Here is a 23,869-nt window from a genome sequence, read left to right as displayed (position 1 = left end):
AGTCACATTACTCAGTGCTCTGCTGGAAGGCACTCAGATACTACAGCTATGAGGTAGTATAAAAATCTATACAGAATGAACTGCACTTTCCATAGTGCATTGCAGTCTCCTCAGTGCATCTTGGGATGGGGTACATCACGCGAGATACAGTTCAACTAGAGAACCAAACCAAGAGAAGACAATGGAAACATGAGGCTCCTGAATTATAGCTTCCATGAAGCAGTGTACCACCATTTGGGTATCACAACTATTCAGTTTTCAAAATATTTTGTATTTTATTGAAAAGGCAAAAAATTCTTCAACAATAAGCAGGTGTTTTTTCATATAAATTTTTCATTTTTCTATAACTCAAACACTCTTTCCTTTGCTCAAACTTACAGCTAGCTGCAACTGTGGACTACAAATCCCAGAGGCAGCAGGAAGAGGAAGTGATGAACAGCCCTGCAGAGTCTTGCTGTTGTAATTCTGGACTGCAAATCCCAGGGACTTCGGGGGCAATAGGAAGAGGAAGTGAACACAGCCAGAGAGCCGTGCTCTAGTGCCCCCCTTGGCTTCTGGCCTGAGCTGCTGCAGGCATGTGGCCGCATTTCTTGAATCAAAGATAAATGTCTGTTCACTTCTGTTTCAATTTAATTTAATCTGTGCAGTTTAGACTAACCTGCAAAGACTGAATCAATTCATGCTTAGGCTTTTTGACTGTCTGTACCTAGCCCAAAAGAACTTTAACACGGCAATGGCACTGTTGTTTAAAAGTGACAAACAGGGAAATTAAGCAGCATTTCAAGAGGTACAAGCCCAGGTGGCCCAAATCATGCCTGGAAATATCATGCTAGGGAAAATAGGTCATAACAAAGAAAATGATTTAGAATTAGATGCTGGTATTATCTTAGCATCAGCAGCAAGATAGCAGAAGAGCAAAACATTTTGCATTCAGCTGGCTAGTCCTTGTGTCAAGGCCATTATTACCAGTTTTTTTCAGTTTTTATTGCACTTCAGTGGTGGTGAATGGTTTTAGTCACTATAGTGGTGAAAACTCCTGGAATTCTGGAGCAAAAAAGTGTCAACATGAATCATTAGCAGCTTAGGCTTTGGGTCTACCTTTCCATGAAAACAGTTTTTACATAGAGGAGTACAGGTAAAATTACAACCATGATCACTCATTTTCTGTGAATCTCACACACAAAAAGCAACTTGTTTGCATTCAACAGATGAAAATTCAGTTTTATAGAAAGTAGGCAATCTTCTTTGATTTAGATGAAGACCAAACTTTGAAAAGCATCTAAAATGACTTTGGAGCCAAAGTCCCATTAACTTTTCTACTAGGCTTCGGTTGCTAGTGCTTAAATAATTTTTAAAAGTAAGTCTCCTGTTCCAAAAAGACAGCTTCTCAAAAGGATTATCACTGAAATCAATGATAGTTATTAGGGACCTTCAAACCTTAGCTGTGACTTAGGAGTTTTTGAAAATTGTACTTAATACTTTGTCTTACCTGGGCACAAAGAACATAGTTTGGATAAAGACAATCTAATTCCATAAAACAAGTAGAAAATCAACATCTTTCCCTCTTTCCACTTCTAGCGCATACTGAAATTCTGCCTTACACAAGTAGCTGGGATTTAGTATCTGGGTCAGGGTACAGAAATGGTTTGGTAGTTTTTTAGCAACATTTTTTACATGGCACGGTATGGGGAAAAGTATATTTGCCTCCAAAAAGCCAACTATCTATATTAAATTATGATGCATCTTCTAAAAGAGATACATAAGTAGGTATCCTGATTCCTCAAAACAGTTTTAAAAATCTGTAAAAAAATAAACCCAGTCACAATGTCCAATAACCAAAGTACTTTCAAGTGAAAATAACTAGAAAGGAAATCCCAAGTAAGTGAAATGAAATGTGGTTAATTAGCTACTGGGACAACTCATCACTGTGGTTTATTAGTCTGTTCACTGAGTCCCAATCAGAGTCCTACTGATTTGTACATAAAACACTTTGTCTAATGCATCATCTGTTAGTGTTGGCAATACCGCTAATGCTGAATTACATTAAATGTACACTCAAATCTGGTCATCTTCATCACTCCAAGGAGGACTGGTAATGATGATTCATTATGATTCAATATTCAGAATTCAGTATTGCCAAACATAGATGCATCCTAAATAACAATGGAACTGAGTCTTGAGATTAAGTTGACTTAAAAGGTATGCTTCTTCTAAAGCCTCCCTCAAGCCAATTGATACTTGGCTTTCTTGGCTGAACAAAACATTGATAATCCACAACTCTTTTGCAGAATTATCTACTATTTTGGCAATGGGTACATGTAAGGATGCAAGGCAAAAAATCTCTGACTAATTATTTTACTCCATCATAATCATGCAATTATTATATAGCACGTACTCCGAATTATTGGAGTAAAAAACTTTACATTAAGCACTTATCTATATAATCTCATACTTCTCATATACCAAGCCAGAATGCATACAATTTGCACTTGAAATTTTTATAATATATTTTTTCTTCATTACAAATGTCAAAACTCAAATCTTTCCTGTATCTCAATATGGCGTGCAAATGTATCCCTCAAAAAAGCTGAAAATCGCTAACTACTCACAATTAGTCATTCATGGATAATGAATCATCATTACCAATCTCCCTTGGTGTGATGAAGATTACTAGATTTTGCTATACATTTAATATAATTCAGCGTTAGCAGTATATAGACTGCATACCAATTTCAATGAGAGTGTTCCTTACCAAGAAGTAAGGCAGCATATGGGAGCAGATGCAGAACTGAAATAAGAATAAGACAAAACTGAAGGTAATTAACAATAAAAAATGCTGATATTTTACACTAACATAATTCTTTTCACCACAAAGAATCTTAAGAGTTTATACATCCACCATCCTTTGGATGGAAGAGTACAGCTGTTGACCAACACTAGAGAAATGCTACATGAAAGTTTATAGCAGGAAGTAAAATATAATTTATCCAACATAAAGTTCTAAGTGTAGGGGAATATTTTAGGTGGGAAGATATAAGTTAGAATTTAGTCAGGACACTGAGGCGAACACCCTCCTTTTGTAAAATGTGCCACTTGATCATTAACTTTTGTAATTGAAAAAGGATTCCATTTTATTTCTCATCCAAAAGATGGATCCTACATCCCACGTAACAGCAAGTTTTTTTCATTCCACTACTAAAAAAAAGTACTCTATCATATACCACACAGTAAATATGTTCTTATGAAGTTATACTGCACCTTGTGATATCTTTGTCAAGTTTTACATGGTGACTTATACTGCAAGAGGATTGTTCGTATTTCTGGACTGGCTATTTTCATATTGTGCTTGAATAAATCCATCTGGATGACACACCCATCATAGAATAACTGCAAATACTGGAACAGAACTAAACTGGCACACTGACTTGAATGATGGGGAAAACCCGTTTTTCTATCAATGTACAGATGAATAGTTTTTGAGCCATGATAACCTATAATATGCAAATTATTTAGAGCCATTTATTGGAAGAAACTGTCCCATCTGTCTTGTTTGCATGCCTTACTATTCCTGAGTAAGAGTATGGAAAAATCAAGAGAAGAAGAATTAATAGAATTACTTTTACCCCTTGATATCATCCTGTCCACAGACAAACAGATATAGCAAAATCTTCAATACCGGATTAAGTACAAGCCAAGACCCTAATACCAGACATTGCATTAAATTGGAGGGAACCTTTGAACTCTGGCTCTGGTTATATTTTCTTCTTATATGCAACTTATATGGCACAAGGCAACCAGTGGTGTCCCTCAGGGCTCAGTACCCAAGCCAGTACTCTTCAACATCTTCATTAATGATCTGGATTCAGGCATCAGATGCGGACTGGCAAAGTTTGTGGATGACACTAAACTGTGGGAGAAGGCAGTCACGCTGGGGGACAGGCTGGGGATACAGGCCGACCTGGACAGGCTTGCAAGGTGGGCGGATCAAAACCTGATGGCATTCAACATAAAGAAGTGCAGGGTGCTCCACCATGGGAGGAAAAACCAGCATCACACTTATAGGCTCAGCAGTGTTACACTTACTAGCACCATGACCAAAAGAGACTTGTGGGTCTTGATTGACCACAAGATGAACATAAGCCACCAATGCAATGTCGTAGTTAGCAAAGCAAACCAAGCTCTGGCATGCACCCACCAAGTAAAACCTGGGACATCATCCTCCCGCTTTACTCGGCCTTAGTGTCCAGTTTTGGGTTCCCCACTTCAGAAGGGACGTGGATAAGCTTGAGAGAGTATAAGGAAAGCCACCCTCATGATCAAAGGCCAAGAGAGCAAGCCTTATGAGGAGAGGCTGAGGGACATGGGACTCTTCAGCCAGGAGAAAAGAAGGCTCAGGGGGAACTTGGTGGCACCGTATAAGTAATAAGGGGGGTGCATCAGGATCTGGGAGAACAGTTGGTCACCAGGGCTCCCCAAGGGATAATGAGGTCTAATGACCACAAACTTCTGGAAGGCTGATTTAGACTAGACATAAGGAAAAACTTCTTTAGAGTCCGAGTGTCCAGGGTCTGGAACAGACTCACCCCAGAGGTGGTGCAAGCACCTACTCTGGCTCATTCAAAAGGCGTTTGGATGCTTATCTTGCTGGGATCATTTGACCCCAGCAGACTTCCTGCCGATGGCAGAGCGGCTGGACTCGATGATCTCGCAAGGTCCCTCCCAGCTCCTAATGTCTATGAAATCTATGAAACTACAATTTCTACTGAAATTACATTCTAACTCACCACTACAGTTTAGCTAACTGGACTCCTGGATACAGTTAATGACAAGTATCATAGTTTCATAGTGGGTAGGGTTGGAAGGGACCTAAGCAGATCATCAAATCCGACACCCTGCCATGGGCAGGAAAGGATGCTGGGGTCGAATGACCCCGGCTGCGTGATTGTCTAGCCTCCTTTTGAAGACCCCCAGGGTAGGAGTGAGCACCACTTCCCTTGGAAGTTGGTTCCAGCTCCTAGCCACCCTGACTGTGAAGTAATGCCTCCTGACGTCTAGCCTGAATCTACTCTCAGTCAACCTATGGCCATTATTCCTTGTTACTCCCGGTAGTGCTCGGGGGAACAGGGGCTCTCCCACTGCCTGCTGGTCACCCTTGGCAAGTTTACAAGCGGCCACCAGATCCCTTCTCAGCCTTCTTTTGTGGAGGCTGAACAGGTTTAGGCCCCATAGCCTCTCCTCATACAGCCTACCCTGCTGCCCCTTGATCATGTGAGTGGCCCTCCTCTGGACCCTCTCGATGCTATCCACATCCCTCCTGAAGTACGGCACCCAGAACTGGATGCAGTACTCCAACAGCCGCCTGACCAATGTCGCATAGAAGGGGAGGATCACCTCCCTGGACCTGCTCGTGATGCATCTATGGATGCATGACAAGGTGAGGTTAGCCTTCCTGACTGCGCATGTCCATGAGGGGCAGCAGGGGAGGTTATGCTTAGGGGCAACCAACATGGGGTCAAAGGGAACCAGCAGGCATTGGGGGAGTCCCTGTTCCCCCGAGCACTACCAGGAGTGACTAGAAATAACGGTCACAAGCTGGCAGAGGGTAGATTCAGACTAGACATCAGGAGGCGCTACTTCACAGTAAGGGTGGCTAGGACTTGGAACCAACTTCCAAGGGAAGTGGTGCTGGCTCCTACCCTGGGGGTCTTTAAGAGGAGGTTAGACAAACACCTTGCTGGGGTCATTTGACCCTAGTACTTTTTCCTGCCATGGGAGGGGGTCGGACTTGATGATCTGCTCAGGTCCCTTCCAACCCTACCAACTATGAAACTATGCATCCCCACATTGGTGGGCCATGTTCATCTTGGAATCAATAGTGACTCCAAGATCCTTTTCTGCCTCTGTGCTGACAAGAAGGGAGTTCCCCAGCCTGTAGGTATGCTGCTGGTTCTTTCTCCCCAGATGCAACACCTTGCACTTGTCTGTAATGAAACCCATCCTGTTCTCATCCACCCACCTCTGTAACCTGTCCAAATCTAGTTGTAGCCTGTCTCTCTCTTCTGGCATGCTCACTTCTCCCCACATCTTAGTGTCATCTGCGAACTTGAACAAGGTGCTTTTCACCCCCTTGTCCAAGTCACTGATGAAGATGTTGAACAGTGCGGGCCCAAGGATTGAGCCCTGGGGAACCCCACTGCCCACATCCCTCCAGGTCGAAAATGACCCATCCACCACCACTCTCTGGGTGCGGTCCTGCAGCCAATTTGCGACCCATCTATGTAGGTGTTGACACCACAGTCGCCTAATTTTTTAATGAGGATGGTGTGAGAGACAGTGTCAAAGGCCTTCCTGAAGTCCAGAAAGACTACGTCCACCACGACACCTGCATCCAAGGCTTTTGTGACCTGGTCGTAGAAGGCAAGCAGGTTGGTCTGACATGACCTACCTCTAATGAACCCATGCTGATTGCCCCTAAGCATAATCTCCCCTGCTGGTCCCTTGCAGATGTGTTCCTGGATAATTTTCTCAGAGAGCTTACCCAGGACCGAGGTAAAACTAACGGACCTATAGTTTCCTGAGTCCTCTTTCCTATCAGGACAAGGGCCTAGCAAAATACATCATTCTGGCCAGCTCTCCTCTGTTGTCTTACTGTATGATGCCCTGACCCTTTGTTGGGATGGGCAGCATATAAAATCAAATCAAATAAATAGTCTGTTTTTCACTTCAGGATTCACGAGCACTCTGATATACTCATACGTAGGAAGTGACGAGTCATCTGATCCTGGATTTTTTTGGAGTGGTGGATTTCATTCAATTAGGGCAAAGTCTGCCTTAGACCTTTATCCCCAGTATTTATTCAGGTCAAAAGAATAAGAGAGTAGAAATATTTCTTATGATTGAAAGGTAAATCCTCTTGTACTCTCATGTGACAGAAAATGAATACATAAAGATGGCCCAAATCAGAAATACATATCTAGGTATTGTAATCAGTAGGTTGGGTGAGCACAGTACAAGACTTGCAAAGACATTTTTCAGGAAAACTTAGTTTTTCATTGAGGAGAAACAGATGCAGGTTTGCTTTTCATCCATTACAACGGATTAAATATTTTTTATCCATCTTACGGGTGTCATTTAGACCAAACTGTTCTGAAGGCATTTCTTATTACCTTCATTTGGACTAAAAATAAGAATTATGAATATGTGCCATTTCAGAATAGGAACTCTTTTCACAAAACAACAGTACAATCACAAATATGCCAAAGGAGCAGCAGGCAGGCCTGTCTTTGCATTTCTTTAATGTTCCGGTATAAAAAATATCAAATAGACATTCACAATGTTCAGAAACTGATTTGCACTTTTATTTATTTTTTATTTATAAAAATAGGTTTAATCACATTGCTTCAGGGCATATCTGTGCAAGATAAATTAACAGATTGCCCTAGTGGATCTTGTGGTTGGTTCCAACAATTTCAAAGACCTCTGTAAAGGTCCTCCTCAATAAGGTCTCAATAAACGTCACTTCCTACATGGAAAAGTCTGTGCACACATTAGAAGGTTTCTGTAACCCTTATGAAATTAAGACTCAGTCTTGAGTTGCACTTCAATTTTTGTACTCTCTACCAAATAGTAGAATAAGAAGATATTCTGTTACCAAATACAGACCATGTTTTCATAACACATCTTAGTACATCAGGCAAGATCTCTGACACATTATAGCACAATGGCACATGTGCCCTTTTCTTCTTATTACACTTGCAGCATAACATGCATTATGAAAAAAATGACTAAAATATCTGAACCCAATAAAACAGATATCTAAGTAATACCCTTCCTGCTGAGGTGTCCATTTACAGAGGCATGATTTTACCACCACTGAAATGCACACACATCTACAATGGTGTTTGACAGCTAGTTAACAGTGCACTTCAATTCTATGGAGCAACTCACGGTTGGAAACTAAGTAAAATTTTATATCCAAATTGACTAAACAGACTCTAAAGTTGACATCCTGGTCTCTCAAGTATACAATAAGCTTTAAAAATGAGGAAGATGAACATAAAGTCTAATTTATTCCACATGGCCCAATGCCAGGAGTTCTATGTGACCTTCAATTAGCTTCCAACTAACATTTACATATACCTAAAAATTATAGTCTATGTTCTGCCCTTGGATGCACACACATAGCTCCCACTGAAGTCATGGCAGCTGTGCTTATGCAGCTGAGGGCAGAATTTGGCCTTATGTACTTTATTATCAGAGAAATTAAGTCAGCGTTTTTGAAAATTCAGTCAGCTCTACAAACATCCAAGAAAATTTTCCTCTATTAAACAATAAGAAAGAATCCTTGATAAACATAAAATCCATGAAACAAGTTTTAGTCATGTCAGTGATGTAACCAGAATGCAGAAAAGTTGGAAGGAAGATGCTGTCTTAATAAAAACAAGTCTTAATTCACTCTGTTGTGCTTGCATGTTTTAGTGGGAAGAGTTGTATTACAGATGGAATATAAATGTTACCTCAAATTCCTGAGATTCAGCAACTTATCTTGGGCCCTAAATACAATTTCAGTACAATTTACTGTAGTTGATATTAAAGGCCCTGGCTTAAAATAAGAGCAACATTTCCTCTTTCCAATAAAATTACTGATGAAGAGCTAGATAGTTTTCTTTTTCACTGTATTTAATTGTATTTATTTTTATGCTAAAAACAAAAGGGAAGATGACTTCCCAACAGCCCACCCAATGTCAAAACAAGTCAGTAATAGAAGCAGGCATATAACCCCCAGTGGCCCATTTCCTTGTCCTGAGTCTTAGATTACAAAACAACCCTTAGTACATACACAGTAATGATGCTGCAGCATGTGTATTTTGTAATTCCAGGTTAACACTGTTAAAATGACACATTTACAGTGCACAACACAAGATGCTAACAACTGACCCCGATTATTCACACAGCTTGCACATGCAATGTAAAAGTATGGTATTTGAGGTGACATTGAATAGCTTCCCAGAGTGCTTATGATGTGCCTTCAGAAGATATTTAAATGATTTCAAGGGAGTAAATATTGATCAGGACTATTGAGAAAATTCCATAGAGGCCCTTATGATCCTGGGATGTAGTGTGTAATTTTGAATTTTAATAGCAAACTAACAAAAGGGTAAAATCTATGGAGCTGTATCTCTTTTATTCTTTTGAACACTAATCATTGAACACTGTGGGACAAATCCCCAACTCATTTAAATCAGTTCAATTATACCGAGTTACACTCATTTACACCATCTGACGAATTGGTCCTGTTGCTTTAAATCTTTGGAAAATGGAAATTCAGTTCTCAGCATGATGCCAATAATATACTTTTCATCTGTACTTTAGCTAAACAGGGTCCATAGTCCGTATATTTCCATCAGGGAAGCAACATTATATTCCATTAACTTGAAATTTTTAAATGGTGTATACCATTTTTATGTATGCTGGCTAATCCTTTCTCATTTTTTCCCTGTCAATGAATTTGCTAACAATACCCAGCTCGATTTAAGCTACTACAAAGCTCTAAGTACTCAGAAACCAGATGAAGGTACCAGAGAAGCCCTATACAAAGGACCAGGTTTTCCAAGTAGTCAGCACCCACAAGTGAAGCCAGGTTCCCAAAGGCCTTGGTTTAGGTACCTGAGCAAGGTGTAGATTTTTAAGTGTGCTCAACCTGTGCTCCTACTGTGACACTTTTGGTCTAAATTTGAAAAATTATTCAGTACATGCTGCTCATTTTTGAGAATCCAGCCCTGCAATGGATGTGGAGGGGTTTTCCACCCTACCCTGCCCCCCAAAAGTGGCTAAGCCTATAGTGTGAAGGCACTAAGCTGTTAAGAGCCTTCAACTCACAATGGAATCAATGGGAGCTGAAGCAGTTCAAACCTTGCCTATACAAAAGTCATACAATTTTAACTATATAGTTAAAGCAGTTTCCCATCCCAAGCAGGAACAAATGTGTTATTCCGCTGAAAGAAAGGGATTAAGATCTATAGATATAATACAGTTTTATTCTAGTAGAACTGTATTTGCACTATAGGTTGTGCTGTATTAACTATATATTAGTAAGAAATCACAGAATAGTTATATTAGTATAAAACTCTATGTAGACCAGGCCTTGGTATTTTTAGTACACTAAAAAGCCACATTCCCAGTTAAAGTGACAAATTTGGAGGACCCAGCGCTGACGCATTCAAAAGTCATTTCAGTGTCTTTCCTCCCTTCTCCTTTGAAAAGAAACAGCTTTCTCTTCTGTTCTTTAAATAACACCTTGTTTGGATTTAAGCCCCCAGCACTTCTCTTCATGGGCCCCTCCTCCAAGTTTTTTCTTGCTCACAAAGACACAGGCTTCCAGTAAAGCCAAAGCAGCAAAGGCAGCACATGTAAGCATAACTAGTTTTAACTTCCTGTTTCGGTGCAAATTCTATATGGCTATTCTGGGACTTCCACTGCAGCACAGAAGAAAAAAAATTACAAAACATTTTGGGGAATCCCCTTCTGTCACTTTTATTCTTCTGATAAATACATTAGTGATGATGTGTCTACTTAGGCAGCGTATTGGACAGTAGGGTGTTCTGTATTTTAAGTCAAGGCAGGAAATGAGTAATAGGTTTCCTCTGCAATCACACTGGGGTTTTAGGCTGAAGAACTCTGTCCTCTCTGTGGTGCAAGCTTGTTCTAAATGGGACTAAACAATTATCCCTTTCATAGACCTCACCTGCTTAAAGTGTTGAACAAACATTAACTACCAATACCTCTTAATATCTCCATTAGATAGATATTTGTTATCCCAATTTTAAGGATGAGAAACTAAGGAAACCTATACACCTGCCCAATGCCTGCTCCATGTTCCAATGAGAACATTCCACTAGCCTTGGCATCACATGTATTCAGCGTCCCCACTCTTCAAATGAACTGAAGCTTCATTTGAGCTTTAGTTAAAGCGCCCCCACTGCCATTTTGAAGTGTAAGACACTGAATACACAAGACGCTGCAGCCCTCCCCCCACCTCAGAGATGTGTAAACATGTCCTAAGGTTGACAGAAGTGAAGTGACTTCCCAAAGTTACACAGAGCCAGAATTAGAATTCAGGGTGTCCTAGCTGTTTCTAACCTATTAGCTTATTTTCTCCCAAATTTTCTGCCATTTACAACATTAGTTCATTTCCGCCATAGGTAGACATGGTGGGATTGCCAGTGTAGACAAGTTGCTCCTGGTAGTTATTTACTATATAGTTATTTACATATTATCTAATCATCTTATCACCAGATACCATAGTGATAAATACCACAGCTACTAGTGTCTTGTTTATACTAGACCCACTCCTACAATCTGCACTGAAGAAGCTGCAACACTATTACCAATGGTGGGAAATTTTAAGAAAGAAAATACTTGTGCAGACAAAGCCCCTATTAGTCCTCCTGTCTAGCGTGTGCTATCCACCCAGAGCTATTCTCATAGTATGAAACAGCAGCTCAGTCTCTGTATCCATTCAGCCATTTGACACTGCTGATACTGGGAGCCTGTGTGTCAATTAGGGCTGAAGGTTCATACCACCAAATTTTACTCTAGAAAAAATAAATTGTGTGGACAGGGCAAAAGCTAAGGAAGCCTAATACAAAAATGGGTCACAAAAAAGTTAATGTGTATAGAGGGTGGTCAATGAAAGGAATATCAATTGTTCAAACAAAATTCAGAATATTGAAGTTGTTTCCACTTCATTGTGCATGCAATAGGCACATTTTTTTCCATAGTGTCATTAAATTAATATAAATATCACTATAAAGAACTGTCAGTCACTACAGAAAATATCAAAATGGAAAATAATCAAAAAATGCACAACCAGCTTTAAAAACGTTAGCTTTTATTCAGAAATTTATTTTTTAGAAAGAGGAGGCCATTTCTGATGTTAACAACTGTACTATAAATTTCAGGCATGTGTAAACACTTAACCAACCCCTTTTGAGAAAAATGTTTGATGCAATCATTAAGGGGTGTGGCAAGAAGCAGTTAGAGAAGATACCCCCGCCCCCCACTGGTAGATCCTTCACACAAAACTTCCAAAGAACTACACTGCTATATGGCAGAACCTTCAGTAACATATCTTGGTACTCATAACCAGGGATCCTAGTTTTCTCTGATAAAAAAAAAGTTCCCATTTTTCAGATATGAAAAAGTAACCCAAAATCCACATTTTTCTATGACTAAAATGAAATGCCACTAACATATAGATAGATAGATACACACACACATCTATATAGCTATATATCTATTTTATATCTATATAGATATATCACTATATATATAGAGAGAGATCTATATCTATATATAAATATAGTGGTGTTTCATTTTAATCAGAGAAAAATATTGATTTTGGGTTACTTTTTCATATCCAAAAAATGGGGATTTTTTTTTTAGTGAAAACCAGGATCCCTCCTCATAACCGTGGAGCAATCTTACTGAAGCCTGTTGCAGTTAAATAAGCCCATATTTCATCCTTGTTTGCAGATGGCCTTGTAAACACCTTAGAACCCAATGAGACATTTATACCATTTCACACAAAAGTGCTTACATTTGGTGATAGGAAATTTGTGCTTCTCAGAGCAACAATAAATCCCTATGGGCCAGATCTTCAAATAGCACAACATGGTACAGCTCTGCTTACGTCATTAGATCTATGCTGATCTACAGTAGCCGAGGTTCTTCAAGTTAATTTTTTTCCCCCAGGATATAACATTTAGCAGTCTGGCCAAACTTCTATTACCTCTCTTATATTTCCAGAGGGCAACCCCCCATTTTTGGTTTAAGCAGGTATTCTGCACTTTGAATTTCAATGCCTAGGCACCCAGCTGCTGCTGCAAAAGCAATGCCATGGGGATGCTTTTGTTGTCAGGGCACAGACTCTGCAGGGGTGGGAGGCAATCCTAGCGCTCCTAAGTTGGTGCCCTGCTTGCCCATCCCTACATATGCTACTGCTAGAGGTGGAAAGAGCTCATTTTAAATACTCATTTAGTGGTCTCCCAGCTGGGCCAGAAGCACAGACAGTTTTCCTAACAGAGGAGAAACTGATGCAGAAGAAGGCTTCTTTTTCACATCTCTACCATGTCCCTGCATCACACCTTGGCTTCTGCTTTTCTTCTACCCAGGCACTCATATCAAAGCTAAGTAAGACCTACCTCCTATTTCTTCCAAACCAGCAACTCCCTCAGGACTCCCACCATGCTACATAAAAGATTCCAACTCCTTAATCTACTAATAAGGCTGTGTACATACATTCAAATAATCTGGGAGAATTCCCCCAAGTTTTTTTCCTGGTAGACAAACCTATCCAGAGTTACATGTACAGACATTCCAATGCTGAGGCCTCTAAGAACAGAGAGCTTGCAGTGCTGATACTGGGCAGTTGGGGGGAGCCTGTGCCCATATCTCAGCATGCTCTCTGCAAGATTCCTTAGTGTGCCTGGGGACTGATGGCAGCAGTGCATAGGGCAGCCCTGATTGCCTAACCCAGACCTACCCACAGTCATCCTGCATTTCCCTGCAGCACAATATGCGGATTGTGAAGGGGATGTGTCCTGCTCCCTGCTGGAGTAGCAGGGTCCAGTGAAAAATACCTTTGGTCGGCAGGGCGGGGGAGGAAATGTCAAAGGACTATGATCTAAGGGAAACCACAACATATACAAACATTCACTCTCTCAAGAGAAACTTGCCTAGAAATGATTTAACACTGTGCCCAGGTTATTTTTCTCCTGTAGCAGCCATTTTTACCCTAGGAGAAAAAGGCCCAACAACTGTATACTCACTGTTCTCCCAGAAGGAACTGAATGTCTGTATGAGGCCTAAGTTCTCTTACTTCCCCTACAACTCAATAACATGCCACTCCTGACCCTGCAGTCCCCCAAAGACTGAATCAAACTGGTATGTTAACTGGAAACAGAAAATATATTTCCTAGCCCATTAACATCATGAGTCCAACTAGGCTCATTCTTGTCTTTGCAGTGGTTTCAGTCCCTCCCTTTCTTTAGAGATGTTAGAAAGTTAATAAATGAAAGGGACAGTCAAAAGAAAAAAAATCTAACAAACACTTTTAAAGTGTCCACACCTGTAAAATAAACTCAGTCTATTAGATATTAAATAATTTTAGAAATTAGTGAACCAGCTTTTCACTGTTGTTCTTCCTCTTCTACCAACACCCATGCTTTCTGGATTCAACCTAGGTTGGACACTAAGGTCTGGACTCTCTGTTGCTGTGCACCTTGCATAGTCATTCACATCAGTGCAACAAGGGATTAAATCTCTCACTGCCCCACTTAAACAGTAGCCTTCTACCCCTATTTGTAAAGTTATGAATGACTACACAAGGACAAGGCCTTGAAACTAAACCAACCTTTTTATAGTTGAGTTTTGTTATTTAGTGCTCTGTCATTGGCACAATAAGCCTGTGCATTTACAGTAGCACGGAGAAAACTTCACTAACCCCATACTTCTCTCTTCATCCTTTTTTCTCAGCTCCTTGCATACTCTGTCTATTCTTCATGCCCAAACAACTCCATCCTTGAAGTTCTCTAGTCAGGTTTCTACCCAGTTCACTGAAACTGCACTTATTCACAAGCTCCTCCTTGCCAGCTCTTTCTCCTTGATTTCCCTAAGTATCTTTGATAGGCATCTCTTCTTTCTCTGAAACTGTATGCCCTAGTTCTTCCATGCCCACTACTCTTTTTCCCTCCCCTTTGAATTTAGAGGATACAGTCTCTCTTTGTGCTCTCTAGAGGTCTCTTCTTGCTCTTCTCACTGGTGAAATTCTCAAATGCAGCTCCTTTCACACAGTTTAAAGAGTTTCCCTCCCCCAAGGCAATAAAAGTAATCAGCTTTTCACTGAATATGTACATATATTTTGATTACAACCAGGCCAAATCCTGCATTTCATAATTCTATATTCAGGCAGAATTTGCCTAGATTTTAATGAGGAAGAACTTCCAGATGTAGCACTGTTTAAAACTTTTTGCAAATTTCTTTATTAAACAACAAAATACTTAGATCGGGAGCTAAAACTGCATAGCAGAAACCTAATAACCAGAAAGAAGATTGAACAGATTGTTCAAATTGCTGAGAAGGACAGCTAAGTCTAATGAAGGCTCTCAGATGCTAAGAAGATGGATACAACAGTTAAACCAAAACTGGATTCTAAGAAACAGAACTATTGACTGAGAGGCCGCTGATGGATTCAAGACCATTCATTGGCTTTTTGCATCTTAAACCTTGTTTTGCCCATGTGCAATTGTTATTAGAAGAAGCATGACACACAAAGTAGAACAAAAGATTTCCCACAAAATGAAATTACTCATATGCACTCTATTTCATTCAAGTCAATGGCAAAATTCCCATTGACTTTGGTAACACATGATCATGGTCATATGCCCAAACTAACAAACAGTCAGGTGTAGGAACGTGTGCATGTGATGGGTTATGAGAAAGGAAGAACATGAAGGAATGCTGGGAAGTGGGAATGATGGTCTGTTTACATTTTTTTCTGGTAAAAAAATTTGCATGTCCTTGTCTCCACTTCAAACAGCTCATCTGGAAATCCATAACTAAAACCCATTACACAAAAAAAACAACCCACTCAGAAACCACCAGTGAAGCAGAAATTCTCAGTCTTGGTGACACACTGGTGTCATTTCCCCATTCATGTTGATGACCCATTTTTCTTTCTCCTCTCCCCTTCTCAGAGAGCAAATACTCTTTAGATTCTGGTCAAATATATTGTCAAGACTCCTAATGCTGTTCTATAAAGGGGTGAGTAAGCTATAGAGTGACTAACAGCAGAACTAGTCACATTTTTTGAGATCCAGCAAGACAAGGAACCTCAAAGCATAACTGACTAATTCTGAATAAAATAGCGCAAAAAAGAAAGCCAAGGAGGGGGCAGGAAGGTTGAGGATACCTACTGGAAGTAGAGCAATAGTATAACTAGGGTGGCACTCCATCTTGGTGAGATGCGGGGGTGCGGAGTGGAAAGAAACAGTTGCCTCTGAAGCCACACAATTGCGCCGGTGGAAGTGACGGCAACCGGAAGTCACCACTGGCCCTGCATGTGGCAGCTGCCCCAGGCACCCAACCGTGTCATTATTCCCCCTGTCTAGAGAAATAGAAGAGTGGACTACCTGAACTAGGGACCTTGTGTGCAGGGTTGTAATACCTGAAAGTACTATTACTGGAAATTTCTGTAAGAGTAAAATTCACCACCAAGCAACAGGTTAGCACACAGAAGTGTCCAAAACTTCTAATTTCATCAGAGGTCTAGCACTATCTGGTGTTTTTTCCTGAAGACCAGTGTCCTTTAGTCATGTGATTTCATAAGCATCTCATTAAAAAAAGAAAGAAAATAAGCTTCTAGCCATGAATGCTGGGAAGAAAAGTTTGAAAATGTGAACCCTAAGGTTAAAAAGTTGGCAGGTTGCTAAAAAGTATGTATAACACTCAAATATATTCAATACCATTATTTTTAAGCACATCCCACAATTTTGAATACCTGGTATTTGCACTAGTGTACAAGATCTAGGTACTACAAGTCCCAATAAGGCCCTAGTTCTGCATTCATACATGAACACAGACAGCACCCCTCCCTTCAGCAGTCCCAAGATTATCAAGATTCTCAGAGTGGGTGTAAAGTTGATTATATGTATGGATTGCAAGTGTAGGTCCACAAGTCTTAAATGAAACTTAGATAGCGTAGCCTTATGTTGCCCTGGGGGCACAGGGACTGTTCCCATCTTTCTGAAGCATTTTTCATATGTTCTGTTTAAATTGTTTTCTCCTTTTTTCCCCTTTCATATAGCTACAGAATATAAAGTAGCCAGCAACATTAATAAGTGTTAAAAATAGCCACCAATCTTACTTACAAAACTTAGATACAGGACATCTGTCAGAGAAGTATATGAAAATGGAAAATCAAACATTCACTAACCTACTGACGAGGCAGCTTATTCCTTTGCCTTTTTGCCTCTGTTACCTGAAAGTCGCTCCATCTTTATATAATTTTCTCTCACTTCTATCACCTGTTTTCTCTCTCTCTGTCTCTCACTGAAAAAAAAGAAAGAAAAAAAATCACCTTCAGTCTCATCCAATGGCTTTTTTCCCTTTTTTTCTCTCAGTCTCTACTGGCTGATTCCTTTTTTCCTTCCATTTCAGTGCGTCTTTTCCACCTTGTTTTTTTCTTAGTGAAATTTTTCCACCCCTAACCAGACAGAGGACCAGTGCCTTTTCTGTGCTTTGATAATGTAGCACTCACACACTCAAAATAGAATGGAGGTGTGCAGCCAGAGAAACTTTTTTGAGAAAGAGTCTATTCACTGGAAAATGCAGTTTAGGGATGACAAGCAGCCTGCAAAAATCAGGTTGAATTCAATGAACAATTTCACTCAAAAATAATGGAGGAGGGGAGGGGAATTCAGAAAAAAAATGTTGAAATGTCTTGTTTTGATATTTTAATAAATTGTTTTGATTTTTATTTGTCACTGATAAAAAAAACTTAAAAGGAGTTTAAAAATCTGAAAACAGAACAAAGTATTTCATGCCAGATGATATGAAGTACTTCAATCATACTGTCTTTTTTCAGTGAAAAGAGAAAAATACTTTTAGTTTAGATCACTATGAAACTTTTAATTTCCAGGTCAGCCAGTGAGCTGAAAAATCAATTATTCACATATCTTCACTTATGTGATCCTTTAGTAGTGCCTGATGGCCATCGGCACAAGGGAGAATTTCTCCCCTGAAGCCCAAATCTACTCATATTAAAGACACGGGAGTTTTATCGTACACTTCAGTGAAAACAGGATCACATCCACGCTCCAACCCTTCCTCCTCTCCCTTCCTTGTCAATCCCCATGAATCCTTCCTGCTCTTTCCTCCCCTCTAGTGTGGATCCCTCTCCCTCTTCAAGTTTCTCCTGCTCCCTTGATACCTTTTCTTACACACTCCTTCACTGGAGCTTATCCTGCTCTCTGAGGATGGTGTGTTGCTGCTGCCTACTTCCTTTCACCCTTCTCCCCACAAGCCTGCTCTGCTGAGGGAGAAGGTTAAGTACCCTACTGATCTTCTCCCCCACCCTTCCCTTGCTCAAGTGCTAACAGCCTGCAAGCTTAACTGTTTCCTCTACTGAGCTGCCCAAACCCTGTATAGACAGCCCTGAGTGGGAGTTGGCTCAGCTACAAGCCAGCAGCTATCCTCTGATTGGGCTGGAGCTCACAATAGCCTCAGCAGTGGAAACCCAGGTGTTCCCACACTGACATAACCCGTGATGCACTTTCAGGCCCTGTGATCAGTTTGCATTTTGGTGGCTAGCTTCAGAAGAATGTGGCCTGGGAAATCTAACCGTAAAATAAAAACGAAAAAAGAGAGTCATGTGGGCCCTTAATAGGCCCGTGAGTCTAGGTTTAAATCACAAAACCTATACCTAGGGTGCAAATGAAGGGGGAGCTGGAGGGAGGAGCAAGAGCCCCCTTGTAAGATTTGAAAATCATAACCTGGGGTGGTCTCCAATGGGACTGCTCCTTCACTTAGGTGGAGTTGTTAATCAGTGAACCGGTTTAATTTTTTTAGCAAACCCCCCCGTAAAAGTCAAAGTGTAATTCAAACCCTGCCTATACCTTGTTCCCTACTGAAGTAAATGAAATGAATTTCCCTGTTAATATGCAGTCTCATTTCTATGTAATCTTTTTCTCGCATGCTATCCAGGCGTGCTTAAACAGCACTTACCAGCACCCCTAATAACTCCTTAATAACCCCTTCCTTTTGCTCCGAAGCACTCAGAGAAGACCTGTACTGTGGTGGCTGGCAACTCCCCACAGCAACACACACAATCACCAAGCTTCCTTCCAGCACATGAGTACAAGACATGCTGTCCCTGAACACAGGGCAATTTACTGCATAGTCAGTAATTGTCAGTGAATATTACCAAAACCAAGGAGGACAAAAAAATCCCTGTCACAAAATCAAAGCCTGAAAATGCACTGTCTGATTTTAGTCCTTTGTGTAAAATAGGAAAAGGTAACAATTCTAATTGAAAATTAAGACAAGAAGCATGATACTAGCAAACTATATTTATTGTGTTAATGTACCATTTGTCTTCTGGGCAAGTTACTAAAGGTCATTTGTTCTTCATGGCAAGTGTTGAAAATAGTTTGTGTTGTGGGTCTAACTTAAAGGAACAATGTCAAACCCCTCAGGCCCAAAATGACCTTTTTACGCCAACACAGAAATCTAAATCTCTTACTGAGGATAGTGTTGATGTTTGCATTTAGTGGTCTCCCCCCCTTCAACCCTCTTCCCCTTTCAATAAGAAATACCTTATGACAGCAAAGTTAATGCACTGTTCTGTGCCTCTAAAGCCTCATTCCTAGCAATACCATTAGTGCCAGATGACAATGGCAAGAATCACTCTGTCAGGCAAGTTCACAAATTTCCTTCTTACCAAGTGAAAGGGTGGATGTGTATGAGAGGATGAAAAGGAAAAAAAAAAGTTATTGTTATCTTCTGGAGGAAAGGGAACATCTGATACCATGTACTCTGGAGGTGAAAAAGTGGCAGGGTTTGTTTGGCCCTTGGATTGAAAAACTTGAGGTGATGCCCTTCTCCTGACTCAGAGAGAGCTGCTGGGAGATACATGGCTTAGCCTCTCTCAGAAGGGGTTGGCTGGGAATGGGAGGAAGGACTGATTATGAAATCAAGAGGAGCATTACATATATATGAAAGATTAAATCCAAGGAGATTCAGGGGCTATGCAAATAGGTGACCAAAAGTCTTCATTATCATATGGCCATGATGCATTAAATGAATGTAATGGTCTAAATCCTGACCCAGGCAAGGTGCCAAGTTGCCTTCAATTCCCATTGAGCTAAGTGTATTGTAGATTTGAATCTTTCCTGCAGGTACCAAATATAAAAACAAACAAAAACACCACACAAATAGCATTCTCGTTTTTAAAAAATGAAGCCTTAGAAAAAGCATCCAAGGCACGTACAGGCACTGAGCCTGAAATACTCTTCGTTTGGAGAAATGGGCTCTCCATATCAGGTCAGTTGGCATGGTGGTATAGGGAAGGTTGCACCACTGCTGTCTCTGCCAAATCTACTCTTTTCTAAAGAGAGTAGAGATACCTTCTGCCTCTTGTTCTGTTAGTCAAACAAAATTAATTGAGATGCAGGGGAACATGCTGAGACATCCTGTCAGAGGTTTGGCATGGGCAGAGGTGCACTCAGTTGAATCCTGCAAGGTGGACACCTCATGTAAAGTAGTTTTGAGTGGGCTTAGTATAACCTTGCAAGAGTCAGTCATCACTTTGCTGGATTTAAATGCAAAAGCCTCAAAAAGGCAAATATCATTTTCCTTGAATTCCCAGCTCTGGCTGCCATTTGTCACAGACTTCACACATTTTACGTACTGCCCTGTCACATTTGGGTGGCAAAAAATGGCAAAGCATAGATGTCGTGACAAGTAGACAAGACATGTTTTTCCTCTCTAATATTATAAGGCTCTGATTTTCTTTCAACACATAGGAGGGGAAAAGAAGCCCTAGGGGCAGAAGAAACAGTTTAAGAGTCAGTTAAACTGTAACTGTTTGAAAAATAAGAGAAATGAAAAATTAAAATTTTCGTAAAAGATAAACTATTATGCTTTTTTGGAATTCTGGGAGTAGATTCTTCAAAGACTTCTATAATAAACACGCATGCTGTATTCATATGGGCTCCTCTACACATGCAGATAAAGACACAATGGGATCCAACACGATCCACAAAACTGCGCCTCCTACCATGCCATACGTACATGGCAAGAGGCATGATTGCGGGACTGCGAATCAGATCCCATCTCCTACCTCCCACACCTTATTGCCAGCACAGAGGAAGCTCAAATCCAGGTTCCTCGTGCACTGGCAAGAAGCAAGCTCCGGTGGCTGGAAGCCTCCTCAGCTGACAGGGCTCCCAGCCACAGAGGCACACTAGGGGTCCCCATGGCAGAAAGACCTCAGCAGTTGTGTTGTTCCAGCCATGGGGCTGCATGAAACGATCCTGCAGCTGGAAGACCATGTCAGTTGTGGTGTCCCAGCCACAGGGGTGCACAAGGCACCTACACTGCTGAGAATCTTGTCAGCTGATGGGGCTCCCACGCATGGGGGCATGTGCTGGGAGCTAGCATAGGCTGGGAGCTCCCAGACTTGGGGGTCCACATGGGACTCCCCAGTTGGGAGCTCCAATTAGCTGACATGGCTCCCAGCCATAGGGGCCCCTGGCCACATGTTTAATTAAAAGTTATCACTAGTTTAATTAAATGTTATCACTAGATCGGGCCAGTATTGTCAGATCTCATGATTTTTGGCATTGTTCTTCAAATCTACACTTCAGAAATCTGTGTGTGTATATATATATGAGCTACATTTTTCACATTCCCGAAGTGTAGACTTTAAGAACGCCAAAAATCATGAGAGTTGGCTACACTGTTGGGCTTAAGTGTGATAGTCAGATTTTTAAAATAAACTCTACTGCAGATCCACAAATTATATTAAGCCGTTTTCTAGGTGCCCTTTCCTTGGTTACAAATGCTATTGTTGTAAAGGAAAATATATTAACACTACAAGCAAAGCATACACACATGGAAGTAAGTAATGTTCCCGATTATGGTTCAAACAAGATCAGCAATTTCTTTTCCCTTACGTAGGGAAATTCAACAGCAAATTGGTTACAAGGGCGTCTAACAGTTTCTCTTGGAAAGCTTTTGTGGAAATCTGGCTGTATTTGAGCCTAACTATATATATATATATATATTTTTTTTTTAAACGGTGTTGTGTGGGAGGGAGTTTGGAGATGTAAGCAGGAGAGCATATTTATATGATGTCCAGGGTGGAAGAATTCCACTGAGATTTCACATTTGGTGGTGGCTAGGAGAGGCAAGAGGGTGTTACCTAGCTCACAGATGGAAACACTCTTCACATCCTACATAGATTCTGCAAAAGCGCAGCCAGTCATCAGGTTTTGACTTCTTTTTTGGCCATTGGGAGGGGGGCGGGGGGCTTCACTCACAAGTGTATGAAATGTTGAAATGGTACCACTAAAATCAGGGGAAAAAAAACTATTAAAAAGTAATTAAATCAAAATCCTGCACAACTTTCATTTGTTCCCAGGCAAACACACTGCATGTGCAGAACTATCCTCAGTTAAAATTTACAATCTTACATAATAAGCATTAAAAACTCAGAACTGCTGCATGGGTGGCATCCCCCCCACCCCCCGCTTGGCCTTCCATGTCCCTTCAGTGTAGCAGGCTTTTATTGAAAGGGCAAATTACAGACTTCATCCTAGTGGACATTTTGTCTTTTATATCTGTGGCAAACCCCACCCAGCTGCTTGGTAACTCTGACATGAACTAAGCCTCAAGATGAACATTTTCCATTACCCTCATCACCTGTGTTTGCATCCAAAGCAGGCTGTCTAGGACAAATCCAGTAGCCATAGCCAGGATATTTAAAAATGTAGTTAGGCAGGATTTTAGGTGAAGTCCTGGCTCCACTGAAAATCAACACTAAAGTTCCCAATGACTTCAGTAAAACCTGGCTTTTCACCACAAAGAACAGCATGGAATTCAATTTGCAAAGATGAACGAATAAGGGCTTGAATCAACTCCCACTGAAGTCAATGGAAAGACTCCCATTCATATCAAAGGAGTGGATCAGACTCTAAGCTACTCTTGGCAGAGCCAGGAACCATACACTTATAGATAGCGAAAAAATTGTTGTAAATGCCAGACAGAATTAGGAAGAACAAGAACACCCCATGCTTATACAGTGTTTTACAAGAAGTTCAAAGCACTGGGAAGGCAACGAAGTTAAACAAATTACAATTATAATAAAATCAGACATTTCAATATATAAAACTAGGATATTTTTTCCTTCTAATGCATGAACTAAGGAAACAAGGCAAAGAAGCATAACAAACTCCCCCAATATTAAAGTAAATCAGTGGGAGAGGGAGGTCAGAGAAGAAAAGAAAACAGTGTCCCAGCAATATTTTTCATGGTTAAAAAGAAAGAATTATGGAAGCAACAGTGACTGTAACATGCAGTAATGTAACCTATATACTCTTCATGCATGTTTCTGCTTTCAGATAATTTGTATATGGTAAGCAATCATATTATGCTTATGCATCAGAAATGGTCAAATTAGAAAGCATGATATGCAGATGAAGTTTCCATGAAAAAAAAATTTTGTAACAGGGATTAAGTTTCTAACCCAAGCCTATTAATTTCAGCTAATACAATTAAATGACCGATTGAGTTCATTTCACTAGGATCAGTTTTCATTGCACGGGTCTCCTTGTGGCAGGAGTAGATGTTTCAATTGTGCTATTTGTTGTGGAGAAAGAAAACTATGACCCAGCAAGTAGCCACATGTTTGGAATTTGTTTACTGCTTTTTTTATCCCTCAATCCTTAGCAAGTTTAATTGCTTTGAGGCAAGGAGCTATAAACGGCAATGGTTACAATATGCAGTTGACACACATGTACAATCTCCTCTTTGTAGTTCAGTGAAGTCTGAATTCAGAAAACTGGTCCAATAAACAAAATGACAATTGGAATAAAGGAATGTTGTCTCCAACCATACTATTAACCTCCTAGCTTCCAAACATGGCATAATGTAGGCTCTCCAAGTGGTGAAGGGCCACTGAAGTGTGAGAACAAAAAAATACCAGTTTCTGTATTAATGGCTTTCAGAATCTGAAGGCAATGGCTACATTAACTTGCATAAAATCAATCTGCAATGAAATACTGTAGGCACTGTTTGTTATTGGCTTCAG

At 40.5% G+C, this 23,869-nt stretch overlaps 1 protein-coding gene across 14 annotated transcripts in view; it reads right to left on the bottom strand.

Moving 5' to 3' along the window:
- The window catches only part of SOX5 (SRY-box transcription factor 5), a 947,053-nt gene that overhangs the window by 877,145 nt on the left and 46,039 nt on the right, over nucleotides 1–23,869 (bottom strand). The window contains exon 2 of one of the 14 annotated variants that reach the window (XM_059726580.1): nucleotides 16,994–17,109. The exons of the other annotated variants lie outside the window; for them this stretch is intronic. The gene's annotated coding sequence lies outside the window, so the exon portion shown is untranslated. The remainder of the gene's footprint in view (nucleotides 1–16,993; nucleotides 17,110–23,869) is intronic. 14 annotated transcript variants of the gene reach the window in all.

This window comes from Alligator mississippiensis, chromosome 4 (genome assembly GCF_030867095.1).
Source record: "Alligator mississippiensis isolate rAllMis1 chromosome 4, rAllMis1, whole genome shotgun sequence".
Taxonomy (NCBI): domain Eukaryota; kingdom Metazoa; phylum Chordata; order Crocodylia; family Alligatoridae; genus Alligator; species Alligator mississippiensis.
The sequence above is the reverse complement of the archived record's forward strand: the minus strand, read 5'-3'. Positions and strand labels throughout refer to the sequence as shown.